This window comes from Hibiscus syriacus, unplaced genomic scaffold, assembly GCF_006381635.1.
Source record: "Hibiscus syriacus cultivar Baekdansim isolate YM2019G1 unplaced genomic scaffold, ASM638163v2 tig00111467_pilon, whole genome shotgun sequence".
NCBI lineage: Eukaryota > Viridiplantae > Streptophyta > Magnoliopsida > Malvales > Malvaceae > Hibiscus > Hibiscus syriacus.
In genome coordinates this window covers 167,303-172,323 of record NW_024063100.1, presented here as the reverse complement: position 1 = coordinate 172,323, position 5,021 = coordinate 167,303, and the positions used below count along the sequence as shown (strand labels likewise).

Genomic DNA, 5,021 nt, shown 5'->3' with positions numbered 1-5,021 from the left:
ATTTGAAAATAGAAGTAAAGATCCAACAGCTGATAACATAGAACATGTTGATCTAAGAGAGAAAAAACCAAAGCCTACAAACATACATGAATAGCTTAAAAGTGTGAGAAGTACAATTACTATAGTTTAGCATGAAGCAGAGAAATCTGAAATTGATCAGCTGGTCTGAGCAGCAGGGGGACCTTTAGGCACTGTCGGCCTCGTTGGACTCTTTGCAGCTTTAAGCCGCACGCCTCTGACTTGTATGCTTATCTTCTGCAAATCCAAAAACACCCATCAATCTTGCCGGAGAAGATTTTGCAAACGCTTGGATCAGAGATTTTAAAAACTCAAAAAACGAAAAAGAAATTACCTGAGAAGATTGAATCTTGGGTTCTTCTTCACCATCTTCATTTCCTAAAAGTAAAAGGCATAAATTAATGGGGTTCTTTTTTCCTGCTTCTGGGAAAATAATATGGTAGCGATCTACCTTTATAACATTTGCAAGACGCAAAGGCCTCAACCAAGTGGCGAAATCCATTCTTTAGATCTTGAACAAGCTTCCCCATAGACAAAGACGGTAGCTTGATAAACTAGGGCTTGTACATAGCTTAATAATGGAGACTTGCAGAGAAGAACACCACCACCACCAACCATGTGTTCAGCTGTTTTCTCAAGTAATTGTGGTTTCGCCAAAGTATTTGGTAGACGATGATGAGCACTCCAATGCTCATTATTAGGAGACTTGTGGCTGGGCCTGTGAATTAATCATGACCACTCCAATGTTCACTCTAGTAAGTTTACAACTCGGTAATTAATTATAACCATCATATCACTGTGTCGTTAAATCTCAAATAAACGTTAGAAGGCGTTACTAGAATTTTTGTTTTTTTGTTACATGTGATGGTCATTGCAAATTTTGTTACTAATCATTTGATGATTTGAATATGGATAAACTATTGTTCGTGAGAGGAAGAACATATCCCAAAATAGAGGTTATTCACAGTGATAAAATTTAGCGATAAAGTTTAAGGTATGGGCGTTTATAATTCGGTTAAAAATTAATCAATTAAAATTATTAAATATTTAATATATTATATATTATTTAGTTTTAGGGGTTTTAAACTACGGTTTTAACTGAATTAGTTGTATAAACAAAAAATATTTAATATATAATAATATATATTATTTATAAATTTCGATTAATTTGGTTAACCAACCAATTAGCTGAACTTAGTTCAGTTTGATTAACAGTTAAAGGAAAATAAAATTCGGTTAATGAATTTTGGGTAATTCGATTCGGTCGGTCAAGCGAATTAACCGATTGAACACCCTTAGTTTGAGGAGACAACTTAAAATTTTAAAAAATTTAGAGGTTTAAATTAAAATTTTCAAAGATTTTGAAGAGTTGTGTTTATATTTTTTTAAAAAAAATTGGGATCCAATTAAAAAAATTTAAAATTTGAGATGCTTAATGAAAATTTTTTAGAGGAATTTAATTAAGAACATTAAATTTTTTTAAAACTTAATATAAATTTCTAAAAATTATCTAGGGCCCAATTTTTTATTTTTTAAATTTAAAAAGTATAAATTTGAATTTTAAAAATTTTGAGAGGCCATGTCCCCACTTAGTTCCACCACTAGTTATCAAATAGTAGACAATGTAAGTCTAGGTTCAAGATAGATGTTCTTAAGAATCTAATTCAATTACTCGAATAAGGAGATTTAATTGAAACTTACGATAAAATTTGGGGTTCATCAGTCATTGTAGACAACTATTAACTATCATGAATAGAGTTAAGAAAAATATATTACGATGTCAATTATTTTCAAAAATCTCTCAAACACTCTCGTCTTTTTCTCTCATTTTCTTTCAACATTTTTAATTTTTTCTGTTCAAATTTGCATCAAATCTTCACCATTTTTGTTCATCATCTTCCAACAAGGTAAGATATCAATTATATGATATTTCCTAGGTTGATTTATCTTTTAGATCATCCTTTGTGTTATTTTCAAAATTAATGAAAATTTTATATGAGATTTGAGTCTTATTTTTCATATTTTCGTTCTTAATTTTTAAAGGGCTTAAATATACAAAAAGTGCTCAACATATGCCCTTTTTTCAGTTTATTTCCTAACGTTTATTTCGTTTCAGTTAGGTGCCTAACGTTTCATTTCGTTACTCAAAATGGATCAAGCCGTGACAGACCATTACTTTTCTCCGTTAAGTGACACGTGTCACAATATGATAATTTTAAAATTTTATATAAAATCAAAAAAATAAAATTATATTTTAAAAAAAAGAAAACACATATATTTCAAAATAACCCAAAAACTTTGAAATTTTTTATTTCAACCCTTAAACCTACGCCGACCATCATCCTTTTCCGTCGAAGAAGCTCTACCCAACCTCACCTCCTACCAGTGACCAAAACCCTTATGAGATCGTGATTGATCAACGATCGATCGACGATAAATTGATGTATTATACCTCGCAAACCCTAGGATGAAAATCGCAATCCCAAGCGATTTTGACGGCTAATTGATGACAACTACGACGATTTATAACTAGGATGATGACAAGGACTACGTCGGGGGGTTTAGTGTTAGGATTTGGGGATTTTAGGGATTTTGAGGCTTTTTTGAAATTTAAAATAAATAAAGTTTTTTATAAATATGTAATACCCCAAATTTTGACCAGTGACTAAAATGTAAGTTTTGAAAGATTAGTGGTTAAAGTATAAACTTTGAAAAGTTTATGACCCAAAATTGTAATTTTTAAAAGTTATATATATTTTTAGCCTGTAAATGAACAATTTGGATTAAAACAGAGATTTTAGTGGAATCAGATTTTTGGTACGGATTTGTGTTAAAAGCTATAAAGCGGTAAAGTTCGGTATTGAAATCATATAATCGGATCAGACTGAAATTTTACAAAAATTTTAAGGATATTATAAAATGGTTGAAATATTATTTTCATATTTCATATCATAGAAAATTGGCTCAGAACAGTGTAATTTTTCAGATTTGACCAAACTGTGGAATTTTAGTGACTAAAATGCAATTTTTGAAAATTGCATAGCCAAATTCGAAAGTCAAAGCCAAGTTGATTCATATTTGACCAAAGAATATTTTAATGGAAGATAATATAATGACATTTGGTAATTTCAAGATTTATTAAGGGTAATTTTGGTATTTGACCCAAAAGGAATAAAAAATATCAATGAATAGTTTTAAAAGCTAATAATTGGAGATATGTTTTGAGAATTCTCTTGAAACTCTCTTCTTTTCTCCAGCAAGCTATGAAACCCATAGCCAAGGTGAGAAGTTTTTTTTTGGGTCAACTTTTTACTAGAATTTTAAGTTACGTTATTAAGGATAAAATAACCGACATGAAATTCTCTTTCATTTAGTATAAAAATCTTCATGTTTCATGCTCAAGTTGGTAAGATATTGATGAAGGGGAAGTGTGATTTTTATGATTAAAGATTGATTCTTGATATTAGAAGTGTTGTAAGAATTGATGAAGAACCTAAGGATGCAAATTAATGAAAACAATTTAAATTTTGAATCTGGCAATTAGTTTGAAAATTCATCAGAAATTATATAAAACTTATTTGGAGGTGATTTGTATATATTGTATTCGTATATCAATCTAGTTTTGTTTAAATTAAACGGGGATCAATTTCAAGGTGTATACAAAATATATGAATTTGTAACCGAGAAAAGGTCAGAAAAACGGGCAGCAGATTCTGCACAAAACAGATTTTGTTGGTCAACTTTGAAAATTCACCATAAATTATACAGAATTAATTAGAAGGAGTTCTTTATATGGATTGATTCTTATTCGAGTATAGTTTTCAACAGAATAAATGAAATTAAATTCCAGTGTGTATATAAATACATAATATTGATTCTTTAAAGGTAGTACGAGTTGTTCGAATATGGAAATTTTAGAATTTAAGTGGAAACAGATTAGAAGCTGAAGAGTAATGTTTAAATGCTTGAATATATTTTTGGATGATTGGAATTGAAGTTAAATGGCAAGAGACCATTTTGAATAATTTGGAAATATTGAGAAGAATTCTAAAAGTATTCATTTTAATGGTTAGATGGTGGAATTCGAAAGGTTCCAAAACTTTGGGGACTTGTTTGCAAGTTCTTAAATGAAGAAGTATTATTTGAGTAAATTATTGAATGCTTGAAAATTTATTAGTATTCTGAAATTTGAATTAAATATTAAGTTGAAGTTGAATTACAAATTTATTGAGTTTGGTGGTTGAAAATCGAAAGTTAGGAAGTTTGAGTTGAAATTATAAATGTTTGAAATGTTTAGGTATTGATTTGAGCATTTTATTAAAGTGCTGGAATTTTTATATTTAATGTACAATGAGCATAATGGTGAAGGATCATTATGAATTAAATGGAAAGGTTGAGGTGAATTCTAAAAAGAATACACAATTTGTGGCTTATTTGTGTAATTTAGCAAAGATGAAGGGTTAAAGATGAAAATAAATATTCATGAATTTGGAAGAGTATTTTCGAGAAGTTGGAAATTATAATGGAAACGTTATTTAGTTGATATCGATTTAATCTCGATTTTTATATATTTTCGAATGTTAAAATCAACTTATGTTAGTATGATACTAATATGTAGTTCGAACATTTTGTGTTATAATTTGGTATTGTCAGACTACGACAAGTCTAGCAATCCGAACGATCCAAAAGGAAAGGACAAAGCTCGTGACTAGGATTATTGTATAAAAGTTATGTAGTGAGGCAAAGGTGAGTGCATTTATTTATTTAATTATTTTGATCGAGGAAGACTTGCGATAAGTCAACCTCATTCCAATTTATTGCATGATTTATAAAGTTTATAAAAAGAATTTTTATAATATTTTATATCAGTTTTATGAATGATTTAGGGAATGAACTACCCAAACATGATATTTTTATGATGGAATTATTATGATACGTCAGCCCATTGTGTGTAATAGTGAGAAATATTGGTACATTTGACATGCCATTAGTTGAGTATTTAT

At 29.2% G+C, this 5,021-nt stretch overlaps 1 long non-coding RNA gene across 1 annotated transcript; it reads right to left on the bottom strand.

Annotated features, from left to right (window-relative positions):
- LOC120163619 lies at nucleotides 1-742 on the bottom strand. The gene is made up of 3 exons (XR_005519671.1): nucleotides 470-742; nucleotides 353-396; nucleotides 1-255 (listed from the first exon to the last, which is right to left on the bottom strand). It is a non-coding gene; the product is annotated as an uncharacterized LOC120163619 (long non-coding RNA).
- Nucleotides 743-5,021: the final 4,279 nt, after the last annotated feature.